A 23530-nucleotide genomic window follows, 5' to 3' on the forward strand; every position below is an offset into this window, starting at 1 on the left:
TTTGAATGCAGGGCTATCCTCAGCTGCACAAAAATATAAATAGAATTTTAACCAGTGGACACATTAATATAATTTTACTCAAATACTCTAACAGAGCACGCAGATGGAAGAAATCCATGTTGTCGCTATTGTAGCTAAGAATATACTCCACTTCCAAGAAATGCATGAAGTTTACTGGGGGGTCATAGCTGGAAAGGATTGTGGTTCATTTTTAATTTATTAGTCTATTTATCAACTACTAAATCTAAGACTGTGTCTGTTTGGAATGAAGGGCAAGAGTGGGTGGACAGCTCATGGCTAGGTACTAATTAAGTATTAGTAAAGTACTTGTGCTGATTTAACCCTTTAGTATTTAAACCGGCCATATCCGGCCAAAATAGCTAATCTGTTTTATGTTCAAACTGACCAGATCCAGGCTCTCACACCTACCCTACAATGTTATTCTACATTAAGTAATTACACCATCAAGATCTTGAAGATATGAGATAATGCATGATTAATTCAAATCAATGGGAATCAATAGGCATTATGTTTGATTGAATAATCTGAACACTAAAGGGTTAATCAATTGTTGTCTCCCTACCAAAATGTGTGGCATTGTATCTATATTGAAAAAAAAATATCACCATAGGCGCAGGATTGGCTGTGTGGTAAGTAGCTTGTTTACCAACCACATGGTTCCGGGTTCAATCCCACTGGGTGGCACCTTGGGCAAGTGTCTTCTACTATAGCCTCGGGCCGACCAATGCCTTGTTGAGTGGATTTGGGAGACGGAAACTGAAAGAAGCCCGTCGTATATATGTGTATATATATATGTGTGTGTGTTTGTGTTTGTCCCCCTAGCATTGCTTGACAATCGATGCTGGTGTGTCTATGTTACTTTGCGGTTCGGCAAAAGAGACCGATAGAATAAGTACTGGGCTTACAAAAGAATAAGTCCCCGGGGTCGAGTTGCTCGATTAAAGGCGGTGCTCCAGCATGGCTGCAGTCAAACGACTGAAGCAAGTAAAAGAGAAAAAGAGAAAAGAGGTGCAGACGTGGCTGTCGTAGTAAGAAGCTTAAAAATAAGTCCTGGGGCCGATTTGTTTGACCAAAAGCAGTGCTCCAGCATGGCTGCATTCAAATGAAAAAATAAAAGAATAAAAGAATCACATGGAACGGAAACCCCCATCACTTCTCTCTCCCCATTACCACCTTCTACCATCATCTGCCCCTAATTGTGGCTTCTTCAGTTCTTCCTCCAATATTTTGCCATCATTCTGTTCTGCTTGCAGACAATCTATTTCCCAAAGTGGACATTGTGTCTTCTTCCACAGAAATATTTCTGTCTATAAATAACTTCTTCAGCAATCAATGTTTAGGAAATTCTACAATTGGAATATCGGTCACAATTGATGTTTGCCGCTCCGTAACTCCACCACCACACACCACGCATAGCGCGCGCACGCACACCACACACAGGCACACACCACAGCACACACACAAACACACACCACCACTCACAGACACACACACACACACACACACACCACACACACACACACACACTCACACACTCACAACACACACACACAAAACACACCACACACACAACAACAAACACACCACACAAACACAACACACACTCACAGACACACACCACGTCACAAAACACACCACACACACAAACATACACACACACAAACAGACACACACAAACAATACACACACACACACAAACACACACAACACACAACACACACACACAAACACACAACACACTCACAGACACACACACCCGCATAAACACATAAACACACACACACAACATAACATACACACACAACATACACACACACACAACAACACATACGCACAAACACAACGCACAAACATACACACACCCAGTACACGTGTTGCACACACACAACACACCCACTCTCTCTCATCTCCTTCTCTCTCGCACTCGCACATCTTTGATGTTGTTGTTGTTTTTGTTACTCTGTATCATTCTCATCCTCTTCCTCCTCATTTTTCATCTTTGCTTTGTTCTTGTTCATCTTTTTTCTTCATCTTCACTTTTGTCTTGTCATTGTCCTCCTCCTCCTCCCATTCCTATCCTTCTCCTCTAGATCCTCCCTCTTTCTCCTTCTTCCTCCTTCTCCTCCCCTCTTCTTCTTCTCCTACTCCTTCTTCATCTTCCTCTTCTTCATCATCTTCATCATCATCATCATCATCTTCTTCATCTTCTTCTTCTTCTTCTTCTTCTTCTTCTTCTTCTTCTTCTTCTTTAAATTTGACGTCTTTGATTATGTTTGTCCAGTTGGTGTCTTATGTATTCCATCTTTGCCGTTTTATGTTGGCTTCTCATCTGTTGTTTCTGCTAGCAATGATGTCCAACAACAACAACAAGAACAGTGATCAGTGAACAGAGGAAACTCTTTGGTTGCTTGTCCTGCTAAACATAGCAGTTAAAATCCTCAAAATCATGCCTTACAAATTTAAAACAGGAAGGACATATTGGACAATTTAGTGCTAGATGGATGACTGAGGCTGGAATAATTTGATCATAGGTCCACATGTTCAGGGGTGATTTAGAGAGCTAAATAACTACTACTACTACTACTACTACTACTACTACTACTACTACTACTACTACTACTATACTCTACTACCACCACCACTTGATAACCTATGTCATTAATATCTCTTCATTAAATAATGTTACCTCACCCTACTTATAATCCCTAATCTTTATTTTGACCCTAACGTTTACCATAAACTCCAGTTTTTACCCTAATTGTTACTCCAACCCTAATCCAAAGCCTTAACCGGACTCTAATACTGACATTTGTACCAATCCCCTTGCTTTGACATTTAACCTTATTCTAACCTTGTAATCAATATCAAACTGTACTAAATCAATGAATTCCTACAAAACTTTGTCATCCAAGCATCATAGACACTGAACAATAAAGGAACCTCTATGAGGTTACACAGCCTGCTGGAGATAACAGCTAAATTTCTCTCAGACTACATCCCCCTATCATAACAACAAGAGGACATTGAATAATGTAATCCTAGATCTGGTATGGATAACCTTTTTCAAGAAGCAGGCTGTATGAGTCATGGCTCATCATCAGGTGGGCTATAACACCCCCCCAAAAATTCAATGTAATTTCCCTATTGGTGTCCCATTTAGAAAGTAATGCAGGCATCATTTTGCCCATGACTTTCTTTTCTTTTCTTCTTTTATTCGTTTCAGTCATTTTGACTGTGGCCATGCTGGAGCACCACCTTTAGTCGAGCAAATCGACCCCAGGACTTATTCTATCAATCTCTTATGCCAAACTGCTAAGTTACGGGGACATAAACACACCAGCATCGATGTCAAGCGATGTTGGACACGCACACACACACACAAACATACACACACACACACACACACACGCACACACACACACATATATATATGTATACACACGACGGGCTTCTTTCAGTTTCCATCTACCAAATCCACTCACAAGGCTTTGGTCGGCCCGAGGCTATAGTAGAAGACACTTTTTCAAGGTGCTATGCAGTGGGACTGAACCCGGAACCATGTGGTTGGTTAGCAAGCTACTTACCGCACAGCCACTCCTGTGCCTGTCTTGGATATATAAAATGATAGAATGGTCATGGTTGGAAGTCCTTTGATCATTGGCCTGCTGGATCAAAGCGAGCCAATGAGGTTGAACAACAACAATTCAACAACAACATTAGCAGCAACAGCATCAATAAAAACATTGATAGCAACAATAACATCAGCAACATCAAAATAACAGATTACATGCTTTTGTAAACGCTTCCCCCAACAATTGGCCCTGCCCATCTGGAGCATCCACTATGAAAATGAGAGAGGAAAGGAAAAAGAGGGCAGGGAGAATGTGTATTGGTGACCTCTTGGCCTATAAACATTGACAAAAAAAAAAGTGTTCATGGTTGATATGTACTTTTAGAGAGGGTAGGCTCATGTGACATATGGCAAAGGATGAATCACTGACTTCAAGATTGGTTTTACTGATATTTTCTGAGTTGTACATTGAGACCATGTATTGATATCAAAACTGTTACATTGTGAAAGAGGCATCACAAGCCATTTCAAAATGTAAAAAGCATTTTTTATATTATTATCATCATCATCATCGTCATCGTTTAACGTCCGTTTTCCGTGCTAGCATGGGTTGGATGGTTCGACTGGGGTCTGGGAAGCCATGGAAGCTGCACCAGGCTCCAGTCTGATCTGACAGAGTTTCTATGGCTGGATGCCCTTCCTAACGCCAACCACTCCATGAGTGTAGTGGGTGCTTTTTATGTGCCACCGGCACAGGTGCCAGGGGGGCCTGGCAAATGGCCACAATCGATTGGTGCTTTTTACGTGCCACCAGCACAGAAGCCAGTCAAGGTGGCGCTGGCATCAGCCACGTTCGGATGGTACTTTTTATGTGCTACCGGCACAGAAGCCGGGCAAGGCGGCGCTCGCATCGGCCATGTTCGGATGGTGCTTTTTACGTGCCATTATCTATCCATTTATTTCGTAACATTTTAAAGAATTTTGCCGGGCGAAATGCTTAGCGGTATTTAGCTTAGCCACAGTCAAAATGACTGAAACGAATAAAAGAAAAGAAAGTCATGGGCAAAATGGTGCCGGCATTACTTTCTAAATGGGACACCTATAGGGAGATTACATTGAATTTTTGGCGGGTGTCATAGCCCAACTGATGATGAGTCATGACTCATTCAGCCTGCTTCTTGAAAAAGGTTGTCCATGCCAGATCTAGGGCTTCCCAGACCCCAGTCGAACTGTCCAACTCGTGCTAGCACGGAAAATGGATGTTAAACGATGACGATGATGATGATGATAATAATATAAAAAATGTTTTTTACATTTTTAAATGGCTTGTGATGCCTCTTTCACAATGTAACAGTTTTGATATCAATACATGGTCTCAATGTACAAGTCAGAAAATATCAGTAAAACCAATCTTGAAGTCAGTGATTCATCCTTTGCCATATGTCACATTAGCCTGCCCTCTCTAAAAGTACATGTCAACCATGTTCTGAGTTCAAATGGTGCTGCAGGGTTTTCCTTCCTGCCTGCTCTTAATAGTTTTAAAGAGAGAGCCAGTTCACACAATCCAATATCACTCTTTAGACTTTAGACAGTGGCTCAGTAGGCTAAGGTGGCTGTTGTGATCAGTAAACTTTGTAAACATGTCCACGGGTGTTAGACAGGTGGAGTTTGAAAAGTGCTCAGAGTTATTGTTTGTGAGATGGTTAATGATAAAATACTGCTAAGCATTTTGCCCTGCATGCTAACAACAACAATAATAATGATGATGAAGATGATTAATGATGATACTAGCAATATATAGTTAGACTAGCTATTTTGACCTGTGCTTTGCTCGGGTTTTGGTGTCTGTGTTGTTTTGTGTGTGTTGTCTCCTTTTCCCTTTCTTCTTTTGTTCATCTTCTTCGACTGGTTCTTTTTATTGCCCTCTTCTTTACTCCATTTCCAAAATCCCCCGAATTTTTACACCCACAATTAAAGATAACCGCTTCTAGCCCCTGCAGCAACACGAAAAGCCACCATTATTCAAACAACGCAACCTGTCTATCCCATAAAACTCAATTTTTTCCCATATTCCTCACCATGGCAACCAAACGGTAGCCCCGAGCGACTTTCAACCCTCCTCACACCATTGCCCACCCCATTTTAACCCCCAGTGTAAATTTTGGCGCCAATCCGACCCCATCTACCGCCCCTTAAACCGTTCCCATCCCAAAATGAGACAAATAACCAAGAAATCAAAGGACTTTTTCGCATTTCAGCTTCATAGATATTGATATGTAAACTGTATTCCCTTGGATGTGTTTTAATGTCTTACATAAAGAGAAACACAAACAATGTTTGTGTGCGTGTAAATGTGTATGAATGTGTGTGCATGTGTGTGTATGTTTATGTGTCTGAGTTTATGTGTTTGTATGCAAGTGTATGTGTGTGTGTCTATACATGCATGTGTTTGTGTATGTGTTGTAATTTCATATTAGTTCATTAGCTCAGGGGGGAGGAATTACAACCGTGTTTCCTTTATAGGATCCAGTTAGCTCAAGACATCATCAGGAGGAACCACGTCCGGTTTCGGCCCCTACTCCTCTACCGTTTTGACATGGCGGGGCCCCACCTTTTCGGAGGTGTCTTCAGCTCTGGTGTTGGGTGCATGTCTTCTTTCTTCTGTTCCCTGGCCTCTTGTAGTCTTTTACTAGATGTTGTTGTCTAACCCTTTCGTTACTGTATTTATTTTGAGATGTTCTGTGTTTCTTTCAATTACTTTAAATATAACAAAGAATTTAGTAAAATAACTTAGTTACCATTCAGCTAGTGTTAGGAACATAAATTGTGACTAAAGTTTAGTGGAAGATTTTAATTCAGAACTTTTGAAACCAAGACATTTGTACTCAGAGCCAGAGCCGGTTTCATGGTAATGAAAGGGTTAAGAATTGTTTCTCTATTATATATTTTAACCCTTTCATTACTGTATTTATTTTGAAATGCTCTGTGTTTCTTTCAATTACTTTAAAAATAATAAAGAATTTAGTAAAATAACTTAGTTACCATTCAGCTAGTGTTAGGAACATAAATTGTGACTAAGGTTTGGTGGAAGATTTTAATTCAGAACTTTTGAAACCAAGACATTTGTACTCAGAGCCAAAGCTGGTTTCATGGTAATGAAAGGGTTAAGAATTGTTTCTCTATTATATATTTTAACCATTTCATTACTGTATTTATTTTGAAATGCTCTGTGTTTCTTTCAATTACTTTAAAAATAATAAAGAATTTAGTAAAATAACTTAGTTACCATTCAGCTAGTGTTAGGAACATAAATTGTGACTAAGGTTTGGTGGAAGATTTTAATTCAGAACTTTTGAAACCAAGACATTTGTACTCAGAGCCAAAGCTGGTTTCATGGTAATGAAAGGGTTAAGAATTGTTTCTCTATTATATATTTTAACCCTTTCATTACTGTATTTATTTTGAAATGCTCTGTGTTTCTTTCAATTACTTTAAAAATAATAAAGAATTTAGTAAAATAACTTAGTTATCATTCAGCTAGTGTTAGGAACATAAACTGTGACTAAAGTTTGGTGGGAGATTTTAATTTCAGAACTTCTTTTGAAACCAAGACATTTGTACTCAGAGCCAGGGCTAGTTTCAGCCAGGTTGGTAACGAAAGGGTTTATCTTGTCCCAGCTTGATCAATCATCCATAATATGAAGATATCTGAGACTATACTTCCAATATACTGGATTTTTTAGCCGATAGGATGTGAGCTGAAGTGAAATTTGCTGCAGTTTCTAGCAAATTGCACGACCATTTAAGAGATCTTCCCTTTGGTTCATTCTTTCACAGCAGGGGATATATATAAGAATATGTCACCATCAGAGTTAAAGGGAAATACCTCAGGAAAACATTCAACATACTAAACATATTCATACAATAGCGTCTCAATTACATCATCCTCTTGGACTGCCTGACACTTCCTTTATCGACCCCACTCACATATTAACGGCAATGTTGGGCATATGTGTGTGTGTGGCAGTGGATGTATGTGGCTGTATGTGTGTTTGTGTGTGTCAGTGTGTATATTGGCTGTGTGTGAGTATGTGTGTGTACAGCTGTGTATGTGTGTTTCAGTCTGTATGTGGCTGTGTGTGTATATATGTGTGTATATATATATATATATATATATATATATATATATATATATGATATATATATATATATATATTCCGGTTCTTGACTGATGATTGAAGGCTTCGAATGTCCCGTCCGTGTTTTTTGTGTCATCTTCTAAATGTTTCACGTTCTTGTCCCAGTTTGTATTTTTTTACTTTTACATATATATATGTATATATATACTATAATATTATATATAATTATATTATATATATATATATATATAATATATTATATATAATATATATATATATATATATATATATATATATATATATATATTTTATATATATATATATATTATATATATATATATATACACACACACACATATATATATGTGTGTGTGTGCACGTGTGTCAGTCTGTATGTATGTGTGTGTATGTGTCAGTGTGTATATGGATGTGTCTGTGTGTATATGACTGTGTAAATGTATCTCTGTGCATGTGTAAACATGTCAGTGTTCTTTTGTGTGTGTTTATATATACATGTGTATATGTGTGTGTGTAATATATAGTGTGTGTGTGTGTGTGTGGTTATGTGTGTGTGTGTGAGTGTGTGTGTGTGTAGCTGTGTGTGTGTGGTATGTTGTTTTGTTTTGAAAATTTTTATTTATTAATTCATTAATTAAGAAGTTTGTTATAATTAGCCGATGTTCTTATTTAATCTGACTCCTAGTCATGTGCCTCTCTATAAACTGTAACACTACACTCACTGTCCAACCTACTTGGGAACTCAAACTTAAAACTTCTCCCTCTCTCTCTCATTCTCTCTCTCTCATTCTGTCTCACTCTTTCTCTCTCTCTTCCTCTCCCTCTCTTTCACTCTCTCTCTTCCTCTCTCTCTCTCCTTGACTCTTCTCTTTTTTTACTAGTATTGCTGTCACCACCACCAATACCACCACCACCACCACCACCAATACCAACACCATTACAGCCACTACCATCACCACCACCACAATAACAATCACCACCCTCACCATGCCCACCACCTTCACCATCATCTTTATTCTCACCGCCACCACCACCACAGTCCCCACCACTTCCATCATCCTCACCACCTTCACCACCATCATCATCCACATCATTATCATCAGCCCCCAACAACACCACCACCACCACACCAATGAGGGAGCATCTATATGATAGTTAGACCTACTAGAAATAGTAGCCAAAATCTCCCTCAAATCACACTGTTAGGTAGATAACAAAGTCCTAGATTCCTGAAAAAATGACAGAATGGTCACAACTGGAATGTCTTTGATCATAGGTTTGCATTTACTCAATCAGGGCTGACCTGGGGTTAAACAATAATAGCAATGATATCAGCATCACTTCTATCACCACTACCATCACCACCACCACCACCACCACCACCACCACCACCACCACCACCGTCAATTCAATACCATCGCTGCCATCCATCATCACCATTCTTACCACTACCAGCACTATCACCACCACAATCAATACCATCACCATCATCCACCGTCTCTGTCAGCCAACATCACCACTACCATCACCATCACCACCACCATCAACTCAATGCCACCACTGCCATCCATCGTCACCATTCTTACCACAACCATCCTAATCACCACTACCAGCACTATCACCATAACCACCACCACAATCAATACCATCACCATCACCATCACTGCCATCCACCATCTCTGTCATCCACCATCACCACCACCAACACCACCATCAACATCACCATTATCACCATCACCATCAACATCGTAACCATCATCACTACCATCCACCATCAACACCTTCCGTATTACCATGATGGTCACCAACACGATGATCATCATCTTCATCAGCACAATCACCATCCCAAAAGTATCGGCATCACCACCACCACCATACAAGCAACAAGGAAACACCCAATCCAAATTTCCTCTTCCTCTTTCTCCTCTTCTCTCTCTCTCTCCCTTCAGTAGTTCCCTCTTTCTTCTCCTTTAACACCTCCACCCCCTTCATAGTCACGCTCTCCTCCGCCGCCTTCTTAATTGTTTTCATGTGACTGCACTTCTGTTTTTTTGTTGTTCATGTTATTGTTGTTGTTCTTGTTTATGTGTCACTCTTAATTTCATTAGTTTGTTTTATAACTTTTTTTTATTGTTATTTTTACTATTAGTACCACTCCTCTTCCCTCTGTCCAGCCAACCAAGCTGTATGATTTAGTACGATTTAGTACCGGATTATTAGTAATATTATTTGATATTAAAGTTCAAAAAAGGGGTTTGTTTTTGTTTTTTTTTTCCATTTTTGTCTATTCTGAAGAAATTGGTAAATCTTGGCAGTAAGCGTTCAGTTGATATTGATATTCCTCTTGCATCACACAGGGAGGAATTCATCATTCTTGAAGTTCTTTGTTAAAACCACTACCACTACCACTACCACCATCACTACCACTACATCACCACCACCACCAGCTTCACTAGTACCAAGAGCAAGGACCAAGTACATATCTTTCAACAGGATTTACATATACCCCCTGCTGACAGTAAAAAGTATATACATACACACACACATACACGTGTGTGTATATATATATACATACATACATTATATATATATAATATATATAAATAAATTAATATATAATAATATATATATATTATATATATATATATATTATATATATATATAATAATCTTAAGACCCACAGAGGTCATTCATTATTAGAACTTCTGAGCCAAATATCTTTGCCTGTAAAGTATAACAAAAAGGTAATCTTTCATTTATTTTGTACGTTTTATTATGTAAGAAATTATTATTATTATTATTATATATTATTATTATTACTATTATTATTGTTATTATTATTATTATTATTATTATTATTATTATTATTATTATTATTATTCAGTAGTCTTATTTTTATCACGTGCTTTCACTGTACTACCGAGCGCAGCTCTGTGTGCATTGGGTATGTGCTGTGGTCTGTTGTGGTTCTCTTGTTTTCAGCGTATTGAAAGTGTTTTACATAGGTTGTGTGGCGGTACCTAGTAGTGCTATTTTCTCTATGTTATATATACTAGCAAATCCTGGTGTTTTTCTTATGCATTTGTCTGAAAGTTTTTTTTTTTTTATCATACCTAATTCGCCTACTTTGATAGGAATTGTTTCTGGTTTTAAGCTCCAGATTCAAGTTACCTTTGTTACCAGATCTTTGTATTTTGAAAGTTTCTGTTTCTTTTAGAGAAACATTGACATCTGTTGGTATTGATACGTCAATTAGAAAACATTTTTTTCTTGGTGATCTCTGACAACTATATCTGGCCTATAGGCCTTAATTTCTCTATCTGTGCGTATTGGCATATCCCAGAGTATGGTTGCTTTCTCATTTTCTGTGACCTTTTCTGGCATGTTCCTATACCATCTTTGTTTTCTGTTGTTATTCCATAGTGCTGGCATAGCTTCCAGTATATATATATAGGTCTCATCTCTGTCGTGTCTGAATATATTCCTGCTTAGCCAGGACTGGACAGCCAGAGACAATATCATTGATTTATTGTTTCCTTTCCATTCCCACATATTCTGCAGTTACTTGTTATGTTTCTTTTCATTATATGTTTTTGGTAATTTCTGTTGGGAAGGCTTTGATCATGTACTGCAATTAAAAATCCTTCAGTCTCTGCTTTGAGTCCTGAGCTTCGCAGCCATTGTCGGGATTTTGCTTTGTCTATTTCTTTTCTGTTTAGCTTAACCCAATATTTGCCATGAAGGGGCTTTTTTTTGCCATTGTTTTATCATGATCCATTGCTGTTCCAGTTTTAATTTGGGTTTCAGTTGTTCTACAGGTTTTGTTGTTTCTTCTTTTACTTCATAGTTGTTAGGTACTATGACTTCTTTTTCGCATTTACTTCAGCTTCCTTAAAGACTGAAAACAGTTTTTTGTTTTGTTCATGTTTCGTGACTATTTGTATTTGTTTTCCTTGCTTCTGAAGAAAGTATTTCTGTAGTCCTATGGTGGTTAATTTGTAATAGTTTTCTAGCTGTATAAAGCCTCTACCATTTTCAATACATTGTATATATAGTCTTTCTATGTAAGATTTTGGGTGGTGTATCCTAAATCTTGTCATTATTTTTCCTGTTTTCCTGTCTATTTTGATTAGTTCATTTAAGAATATTGTAGTTGTAACTTATAACTGGGACGGCTAGAATGTTGGTACCTATTATTTTGTTTTTCACATTGAGCTCTGTTTTCAGTATTAATCTAATTCGTCTATTGTATTCCTTTTTTATCTTCTCTTTCATTTGTGTGTATTGTTTCATATCTAGTTCAATGATTCCTAAGTATTTGTATGTCTGACTTTGGTCTAATTCTCTGATTTCATTTGCTTTATCTAGTGTGATGTTGCTACTCTTAACTAGTTTTCCTCTTTTCAAGGTTGCTTTGACACATTTTTCTAAGCCAAATTTCATGTTTATTTCTTTGGTAAATCCATGTAGTGTTTGCAGTAATGTTTCCAGCTGTTTATCATTTGTAGCGTACTGTTTTAGATCATCCATACACAAGAAATGACTGATTGTTTAGTCATAACAGTTGTATCCGCATCCAGTTCTATTTAGCCTGTCGTTATTATTTTCATATACACTCAACAGACTAGACTGTTGGAAAAGAAAAAATCCTAACATCGGGCTATGACAAGTAGCCTTAGATGCCAAGAATCCTCCTAAGTATCCTAGCTGTCCCTAATAACACATATTCTTTTACTTGTTTCAGTCATTTGACTGCGGCCATGCTGGAGCACCGCCTTTAATCGAGCAACTCGACCCCCGGGACTTATTCTTTTGTAAGCCCAGTACTTATTCTATCGGTCTCTTTTGCCGAACCGCTAAGTGACGGGGACATAAACACACCAGCATCGGTTGTCAAGCAATGCTAGGGGACAAACACAGACACACAAACACACACACGCATATATATATATACATATATACGACGGGCTTCTTTCAGTTTCCGTCTACCAAATCCACTCACAAGGCTTTGGTCGGCCCGAGGCTATAGTAGAAGACACTTGCCCAAGGAGCCACGCAGTGGGACTGAACCCGGAACCATGTGGTTGGTAGACAAGCTACTTACCACACAGCCACTCCTGCGCCATCACCGACAATAGCAACTGAAAGCCTCCAAACAATAACAAAGCAAAAAGATAATGACCCTCAAGACTTAACCCTCCCCACCTGAGACCAATCAAGTATGTCATTTGGTGAAGGAAGAAAGCAAAAGTAACAAATAAAAGGAAAAGGGAAAAATACATAGCAACAAAAAAGGGCTGGTGGGTTCACAGTGGTGGAAGAAACACCTCTCAACAAGAAGAATCAGATGTATCAAGCAAGAGAGAAGACTTTGTTGGTTTGGGCATATGATGTGTATGGTGTGAGGCGGGGGTACAGCTGTATATGGAAATGTTGTTGGCTCAGAACAGATGAAATCTGTAGAGGAAAATTTGGGACCAAGCAGTAAAAACAGATATGGAGTTATATAGCAAAGGACCACACTCATTGGTTGTTATGTCTAGCAGGTTGGCCAACCATGTTGAGGCTGCCTTGCTGGTTGTGGAGTGTCGTGGTTGGATGTTTACATTGCCAGGAATTATTTTTCCTTTGTCAGCCCCCATAGCCTTTATAATTATATTTAGAAGATTACACATACACACATCTCTCTTTCTCTCTCTCTCTCTCTATTTATCCATCTATCTATCTATCTATCTATCTGTTTATTCATCTATCTATCTATCTATCTATCTGTCTATCTATCTATCTATCTATCTATCTATCTATCTATCTATCTATCTATCTCTCTCTCTTTCTCTATCTATCTGTCTGTCTGTCTCTCTCTCTCTCTCTCTCTCTCTCTCTTTCTCTCTATCTATCTATCTATTTATCTATCTATCTATCAATTTACTCTTGTCTCTGACTGTTTATATTTAGATAATTTCTCAATCACTTTGATATGTTTCTGTTTGTGGGACATGACATATCAATTAAACTACATGTTTTCTTTCTCAGCTATTTTGCGACTGTCTGTCCTGCTTGCCAATACCATCACATCAATACACCATGCTACCATGTCCTACACTGTTGAAACAGTTTCTCTCATTGATATTCATTATCAGCATCACTACATATTTTCTTCTATTTCTATATATATATTTCTTTACTACCCACAAGGGGCTAAACATAGAAGGGACAAACAAGGACAGACAAACGGATTAAGTCGATTACATCGATCCTAGTATACAACTGGTACTTTATTTATCGACCCCGAAAGGATGAAAGGCAAAGTCGACCTCGGCGGAATTTGAACTCAGAACGTAACGACAAACGAAATACCGCGAAGCATTTCGCCCGGCACGCTAACGTTTCTGCCAGCTCGCCACCTGTTTCTATATATACTGCCAGCTCGCCTATTTCTATATATACTTGATCACTTCTAAGTCCTGCCTATCTTCGGTGAACATTTTACACATGTCATCATGTGGCTGGGAAAACTTGCCTGGAACAATGCAACCCTTCCATGCCAGACATCCTGATCCAGCAAAAGGTCGGGTGTTGGACATTGGAATCTAGGTGCTGTTCTTTATGGAGAGAATGCTAAAAATAGAATATGGGTATAAAACAATGGGAAACTATAGGTGATCCAACAGAGCTCTCAAATCCACTCACCTGTTGATGTGCCACTACACAGCTATTGCTGGATCCGACTTATATAGTATTTATATTATAGGTGCTGGAGTGGCTGTACAGTAAGTAGCTTGCATTCTAGCCACATGGCTCCAGGTTCAGTCCCACCACATGGCACCTTGGGTAAGTGTCTTCTACTATAGCCTTGAGCCAGCCAAAGCCTTGCGAGTGAATTTGGTAGACAGAAACTGAAAGAAGCCTGCCGTGTATATATATATATATATAACGGGAAGGTTTACGAAAATAAACAAAAAACGAAGGCAGGTGGAGTACAAACAAACAAATGTATTAGTATGGCGCTCAGGAATAGAAAGAGAACAAGTCTTTTACGTTTCGAGCCTACGCTCTTCTACAGAAAGGGACACAGAAAAAACAAGGAGAGAAAAAAATGCACATACACACACACATAGATATATATACATATATAGATATACATATATATATATATATATTTATATATATATACGTTTAAATATTTGTTGTGCAAGATTTTTTATGTGAAGTCGTGTGTTGAAACAGATATTGTTATATTTCGGAATGGTCATATTGCCAGTTTAGCCAATAAAAACACACGCACTATATATTTGGTGTTATTTTGCTTCAGTGATATTTATTTTTTACATTAATCTTAATCTTATTTCGGCCAGAGTTCTTTCATCACACTCCTGTGACCGCATCAGTGGTCCTTTGTTTTCTTCTTTCGTATTTGTGTCTCTCCTTACTAACCGTCAGCCATTTTGTATTAACATTTTGTAACTTAGCGGTTTGGTAAAAGAGACTGATAGAATAAGTACTGGCGGAGGGGGGGGGGCGATTCATTCCACCAAAAATTCAAGGTGTTGCCCCAGCATGACTGTAGTTTAATGACTGAAACAGGTAAAAGATAAAAAGATAATAACATGTATAATATGTAACACACTCAGCAATTAACAGCTGTTGCTAATGAATAGAAACAATTGTAGTTTGGATTAAAGCCTGTTCATTCCAACATCTTATATTTTGAATTCGTTTGTATGAATTCTGTATACACTAATGGGTTTCCACATGTATATCCAGTAAAAGGAGTATTCCTGCTGTATGATAGCATATGGTAGCCGATGATTGCTGAGGAGCTTTAACATGCATGTTATAAGGTTATTATCCAAATGATATTAACGCATAAAGTGAAATGAGCCATGATTGTGGCCGTCAGGCACAGGTCAACAGGTTACAATCGTGGCCCAGATAGGTGCATTTAGTTTATGGGCGTTTATTTGGATCTAATGTTACTCAAACGCTCTGATATACCCCCCAAAATGCAAAAGGACTAATAGTTCAACTAATGACTTTTCAGATGATGCAAAACTTGCCACTATTATATACTCTTTACTCTTTTACTCTTTTACTTGTTTCAGTCATTTGACTGTGGCCATGCTGGAGCACCGCCTTTAGTCAAGCAAATCGACCCTGGGACTTATTCTTTGTAAGCCCAGTACTTATTCTATCAGTCTCTTTTTGCCGAACCGCTAAGTGACGGGGACGTAAACACACCAGCATCGGTTGTCAAGCAATGCTAGGGGGACAAACACAAACACACAAACATATACACAAACATACATATATATATACATATATACGACAGGCTTCTTTCAGTTTCCGTCTACCAAATCCACTCACAAGGCATTGGTCGGCCCGGGGCTATAGCAGAAGACACTTGCCCAAGATGCCACGCAGTGGGACAGAACCTGGAACCATGTGGCTGGTTAGCAAGCTACTCACCACACAGCCACTCCTGCGCCTATGGTAGCTGATAATTGTTGAGGAGCTTTAACATGCATGTTATAAGGTTATTATCCAAATGATATTAACACATAAAGTGCAATGAGCCATGATTGTGACCATCAGGCACAGGTCAACAGGTTACGATCGTGGCCCAGATAGGTGCATTCAGTTTATGGGCGTTTATTTGGATCTAATGTCACTCAAACACTCTGAATACCCCCCAAAATGCAAAAGGACTAATAGTTCAACTAATGACTTTTCACATGAAGTAAAACTTGCCACTATTTTATACTCTTTACTCTTTTACTTGTTTCAGTCATTTGACTGCGGCCATGCTGGAGCACCGCCTTTAGTCGAGCAAATCGACCCCGGGACTTATTCTTTGTAACCCCAGTACTTATTCTATCAGTCTCTTTTGCCGAACCGCTAAGTGACGGGGACGTAAACACACCAGCATCGGTTGTCAAGCAATGCTAGGGAACAAACACAGACACACAAACACACACACACACACATATATATATATATATATATACATATATACGACAGGCTTCTTTCAGTTTCCGTCTACCAAATCCACTCACAAGGCATTGGTCGGCCCGGGGCTATAGCAGAAGACACTTGCCCAAGATGCCACGCAGTGAGACTGAACCCGGAACCATGTGGCTGGTTAGCAAGCTACTTACCACACAGCCACTCCTGCGCTTACTAAGAAGATATTTTAACTTTTTTTGTTTTTTATGTGTACATGGTAGACTCATTTTCATAAAATGTGCTCAGTAGTCCGTGCTATGCAAGTGCAAATCCTAGCACTTTATGGGTTAAGTATGTGTGTGTGTGTCTCTCTCTCTCTCTGTATATATATATTTATATAGATACATATGCACAGTATGAAAAAAATGGGTGTTAAAAAACAAAATAAATTACAATAGAAATATACTATTTATTACTGTGTGTTTATATATACATAATCGCAAATACATGCACAGGCACACAAATATATATATATCTATATGAATATACGCACATAGCACACACAAACTTATTTTTACATATATATGTATATATATGTGCACACATATATATGAATGTATGTATGTATATATGTATGTATGTATGTGTGTGTGTGTATATATATGTATGTATGTATGTATTGGGTCAGCCCATAAATAATGTGGTTGTTTTCAATTCATCATCATCATCGTTTAACGTCCATTTTCCATGCTAGCATGGGTTGGACAGTTCGACCGGGGATCTGGGAAGCCAGAAGGCTGTACCAGGCTCCAGTCTGATCTGGCAATGTTTCTACAGCTGGATGCCCTTCCTAACGCCAACCACTTCGTGAGTGTAGTGAGTGATTTTTACGTGCCACCTGCACATGTGCCAGGCGAGGCTGGCAACGGCCACGATCGGATTGGTGCATTTTACGTGCCACCGGCACGGAAGCCAGTCAAGGCGGCGGGGACAGGATAAACTACCTGCATCAACTTGATATAAAAGCAGGCAGTAATTTTGATGGGTGCAGTTTGATTTTAACAGTTATTTTTTCAAGTCTATTATGGAAGTGGCAAAGGAGCATATTCGGCATATTTTGCTTCATGATTTCAATAAAGGCAACAATGCAATGGAAAATGCCTTAATTTGAATGCCCTACGAAGATGAAGAATTTTATTCTTGCATTTATGTATAGACTGCATTCTGGCAATCTGATTAGAAACGGCTGTAGGATTTGTTTTGTCAAGCTTTGTATTAATAGATAAGCTATAAATGTGGTCCAATTGATGTGTGGGTTAATCCATGGTTTTCTCCATTTTCTAATTATATGTCTGTGCGTGTGTGTGTGTGTGTGTGTGTTTGTGTATGTGTGTATGTATGTATATAAATTAGTAGTGTATGTAAATTTGTGTGTATGTACTAAAGATGCTTCTCCACATTTCTTTATCTACTTACAATCATTGTACAATAAAAGACTTCAACGACAGAAATAGACATTGGTGACTCACCATTATCGTAGCCATGAGATAGAATCAGTACAAGTATAGCATGAACAAAATCCAGACTGCACGTCCAATTCATGAAGACCAGTGTGGCTGAAAATGTACGACTACATTATATACGAGATCTCCTTTTGTCTTTTACTTGTTTTAATCATTGGATTTCAGCCTTGCTGGAGCACCATCTAGAAAGGATTTTAGTTAAACAAGTCAACCCTTGTATTTAATTTTTTTAAAGTTTGGTATGTATTCTATCAGTGTCTTTTGCTGACCTGCTAATGTAATGTAAACATACCAACACTGGTTCTTAAGTAGTGCAGGGACAGAAACACAGACACAAAGACTCTGTCTGTCTGTCTGTCTATCTCTCTCTCTCTCTCACACACACACACCACACATACACACTTGTATGTATGTATACAATAGGTTTCCATATAGCCTCTGTCTACCAGATTCATTCACAAGGCATCAGTAGGCCTGGGGCTATAGTAAGGTACCATGCAGTAGAACTGTATCCAAAACAATGTGATTGCAAAGCAAGAATCTTAACCACGTTGTCATGCCTGAGTCTACAAAATCTTTCATGAAAAACACTTCCAATATTAATGTGACAGTCCCATGAAGGGAATCACACCACTGCTATTTAACCCTAGGAAGCATCAGCACTTACTGTCGGCCTTGACACATTTTCTGTGTCCAGACTGATGACGAGCAAGACTCAGAAACTAGTCTCTGGATGCAGGCTTAGCTGGGTGGGGGTGCTTGTCTCCCCTTTGTAAACATAAGGACACAGGAAATGTGTCAAGACCGACAGGAAGCGTTGATGCTTCCTAGGGCTAAATAGCAGTGGTGTGATTCCCTTCACGGCACTGTCACATTAAGTTGACAGTATACAACTACTCTATCGTACCACCACTGCTTATATCTCTCTGAGATATTTAGAAATGTAATATTTCTACTTCCAATATTAAAACAAATTTTTCCGGATTCATCTCCTGTCTCATAAACAGTGGAGTTCCGTTTGACAGGCACTGTTTTAGAGAAAAATATGAAGCAGCACCATATTTTGGAAACCCTGGTCAAGCTGGTGGGAAAGTAACGAGAGATTCAGGATCTGAAGTTGTTAGACCTTGGTGTCTTAATGCAGGATTGTGAACATGTGGAAAGAGTTGTGAGGCCTGTCTCAACCGAGGATTGCTGAGTGATGTGTGATGTTGTCGTTATTGTTATTGTTGCTGCTGCTGTTGTTGTTCAGCTCTAAGGCAGACCTGATTAGGTAAAACTATGATCACAAGTATTCTAGTTATTTTTAGGAAACTATTTGTGCACTGATTGCAAAATAAGTGTGCTTGCACACATCGCATGCACAGCTAAATTAAAACATCAGCGAAAATCTCAAATATTTTTAGCAACTTCTAACAGCCAGTGAAGGAACTTATATGCTTCAAGATTTTTTGTGTTGCAGTGACATTATTAACTGAAGCTAACCTAGAGATAATATTTGTAACAGATTGCATGAATATATTGGTACAAGACAGAACCTGAAACCATTTGGTTGGGAACCAGACATCTTCACCCAAAACCTATACTATTGTGTGTGTGTGTGTGTGTGTGTGTGTGTGTGTAAAATAAGCAGAAAATGGAGAAATATTGATCAACAACAATTGACTTACATCAATTATTATTTTTTAATTCAATACAAATAGACTGCATCCCATATTGGACTTTACCACATATTAATAAGCAAATAATCTAAATTAATTGTTGGGCACTTTATTATGATAAAAACTACCAGTACTTTAAACAATTATTAAAAACTATTATGATTACTTCAAAACTTTATGGCACCTTCACTCCCTCTTTGACTAAACCAATTGACATATCCCGTTATTGTTAATTTTTTTATTTTTACTTTTTTCTAATACCCTATTACCCCCATAGATTGGCATATTTCGGTCATATTATGCGGAGAAAATCCCTGGAGAAGGACATCGTGCTCGGAATGGTCAGTGGCAAGAGAGGAAGAGGCCGACCAAGAACCCACTGGCTTGACACCATCAAGAGTGATACAGGAATGGACATAGCCAATCTGAAAGAAGTGACCCAGGATAGAACTAACTGGAGGATACTGATCCAACGAGTGACCGAGAGTCGACTTCGACTGAGCGGATAGTAGATAGATTATTCCCATAGAAAAAATTAACCCACCATTTGCTATTTTAAGTTTAGTCATTTATTCAATGTCCCAAAGAGACACATAAGCAAAATAGTATGATTTAAACATATTCGGTCTTTCCTTTTCCTCTCTAGGCTCTTCTTTTCTTTTATGTATGTATTTTCCTTCACTCTGATGAAGCTCTATCTTCCAGATCGGTTTTACTACCAAATCAATGGTAATACCATGTAACATTGGAAGCAGAAACAGCTGTTAGACGGGATGCAGTCTATTTGTATTGAATTAAAAAATAATAATTGATGTAAGTCAATTGCTGTTGATCAATATTTCTCCATTTTCTGTTTACTTCAAATTTGATACCTGATAAACTCATGTTTATCATTGTCATTACCTGTAATTATGAGCATAATATGCTTGCATATATGTATGGTAGGGTTAACATAGGTAATTATACTGGTAGTATAATGGATACTTTTATCCTTAGATGGTTATTCCAACCTCTAACTCTACTAACCTTATATATATATATATATATATATATATATATATTATATATAATATACATATATATATATACACACACACCACACACACACCACACACCATATGGTGTGTGTATGTATGTCTCTTTTACTCTTTTACTTGTTTCAGTCATTTGACTGTGGCCATGCTGGAGCACCGCCTTTAGTCGAGCAAATCAACCCCAGGACTTATTCTTTGTAAGCCTAGTACTTATTCTATCAGTCTCTTTTGCCGAACAACTAAGTTACGGGGATGTAAACACACCAGCATTGGTTGTCAAGCAATGTTGGGGGGACAAACACAGACACACAAACACACACACATATATATATATATACATATATACGACGGGCTTCTTTCAGTTTCTGTCTACCAAATCCACTCACAAGGCTTTGGTCGGCCCGAGGCTATAGTAGAAGACACTTGCCCAAGGTGCCACGCAGTGGGAATGAACCATGTGGTTCGTAAGCAAAGTTACTTACCACACAGCCACTTCTACATATGTATGTATATCTTATATCTTATACTGGTTTCAACCAAAGGCTGGGGCCATGTTGGGGTACTGTCATCCAGTGTGTTTGGGTTAGCTTTCTGAACTGTTTTTGCTGGAATAGGGAGTTAGATGGAATTACTCTTCTTTGGGCCTCCTGTCTCAATGTGGGTTCATTTGAGAAATTTCAGATTGAAATTTGTCCAGGTGCTGTTCGAAGGCCTCCACATTTACACCTCACAAATCTCTGAAGTTGTTTGCATTTTTGTTTGCCATGATTTCGTATTTCTTTGATCTTTTTCTTTGGAGGCCACCATTTATAAGCTTTTGCTAAGTCATACATAAAATAAAAAAAACTAATGGTGATTTGTTGACCCGTCGTTTATTGTGTGTCAAACATTTGCAAATGTAGGAAAGAGTGATCCACCATTAAAGCCTAGTTCTTGCTTTTGGTCTCATAGGGAGTGGTGTCACTGCCAAATAGTTCAATGACTAGTCTGGAGTAAAAGTTCTTGTCCACAGTTTGTCTTTTACAAGCTCACGGGCAATGTTCTATTTGCGTGTGTATCCATGTGTGAGTGGTGTGTGTGTGTGTGTGTGTTTATGTATGTGTGTGCATGTGTGTGTGTGTGTCTATGTGTGTGTGTGTCTATGTGTGTGTGCGTGTGTGTGTGTGTCTATGTGTGCATGTGTGTGTGTCTGTGTGTGTGCGTGTATGTGTGTGTGTGTCTATGTGTGTGTGTGTGTCTATGTGTGTGTGTGTGTCTATGTGTGTGTGCGCGTGTGTGTGTCTATGTGTGTGTGTGTGCGTGTGTGTGTATGTGTCTATGTGTGCGTGTTGTGTGAGTGTGTGTGTGTGTCTGTACATATGTCATTGGTTGCCTTAGTATCTGCACAGTCTTCAGCTTCAATCCATAATTGCGTCTGTGTCTTTCTATACGCATACACATGTACATGTAGGTGAAAGCCTGTGTGTGTGTATATGGATAAGTATATCTGTGTCTGAGTGCATTCTTTGTACGAATATCTGTCCGTGGCCAGGTATATGGGATGGTGGTGTCGGTTGCCTGCTTACTTATTTATTTGATCAATATCTCCTTACAGCTTTTTTCTAACATCCTGTTTACACTTTCTGTTTCTTTTTCGGTCTCCTCATTACAGTAGCCACCAACTATTACTTCTAGAGATACTCAGGCATACGTAACTATCACATTGCATCACGCATGCATGCACACACACACACACACACAGACACACACATAGCTGCATGGCCTTTGTATACATATACATGTGTGTGTGTTAGTTTATGTATGTGCCTATATATATATCGTTTTTTTAACGTCCGCTTTCCATGCTAGCATGGGTTGGACGGTTCAACCGGGGATCTGGGAAGCTAGAAGGCTGCACCAGGCTCCATCTAGTCTGATCTGGCAGTGTTTCTACAGCTGGATGCCCTTCGTAACACCAACCACTCCATGAGTGTAGTGGGTGCTTTTTACATGCCACCTGCACAGGTGCCAGGCGAGGCTGGCAACGTCCACAGTCGGATTGGTGCATTTTACGTGCCACCGGCATGGAAGCCAATCGAGGCGGCACTGGCATCGGCCACGATTCAGATGGTGCTTTTTATGTGCCACCGGCATGGAAGCCAGTCGAGGCGACGCTGGCATCGGCCATGATATATATATATATATATATATATATATATATATATATTATATATATGCATATAGGCCATTATATATATTTGTGCATATATATATATATATATGGTCCAGTGGTTAGAGTGTTGAGCTTACAATTGTGAGGTTGTGAGTTTGAATCCCGGACCGGGCTGTGTGTTGTGTTCTTGAGCAAGACACTTTAGTATTAATCATGATAAAGTGCTAATCGGTTAAATGCAATTTTATTTATTTACTAGTAGATGATGGTTAAGCCCTTCCACCTGCTGTCCAAAGTGAGATAGGCCAAGATCAATTTTCTGTTCTCTTTATATATATATATATATATATATATATAATGAATGACATTGTCCCTGTAACACATGCATATGCATTCACATACATGCACATATGCACTCAGACTCAGTCTAACACATACTCATGCACATATATGCACATACTTGCACTT

At 38.6% G+C, this 23530-nt stretch overlaps 1 protein-coding gene across 2 annotated transcripts in view; it reads left to right on the top strand.

Moving 5' to 3' along the window:
- Positions 1 to 23530, top strand: part of LOC115222214 (monocarboxylate transporter 13) — a 279960-nt gene that overhangs the window by 48807 nt on the left and 207623 nt on the right. Inside the window, exon 1 of one of the 2 annotated variants that reach the window (XM_029792370.2) lies at positions 10413 to 10493. The exons of the other annotated variant lie outside the window; for it this stretch is intronic. The gene's annotated coding sequence lies outside the window, so the exon portion shown is untranslated. Of the gene's footprint in view, positions 1 to 10412; positions 10494 to 23530 lie in introns of those variants that run through there. 2 annotated transcript variants of the gene reach the window in all.

The sequence above is a fragment of the Octopus sinensis genome, linkage group LG19 (assembly GCF_006345805.1).
Source record: "Octopus sinensis linkage group LG19, ASM634580v1, whole genome shotgun sequence".
NCBI lineage: Eukaryota > Metazoa > Mollusca > Cephalopoda > Octopoda > Octopodidae > Octopus > Octopus sinensis.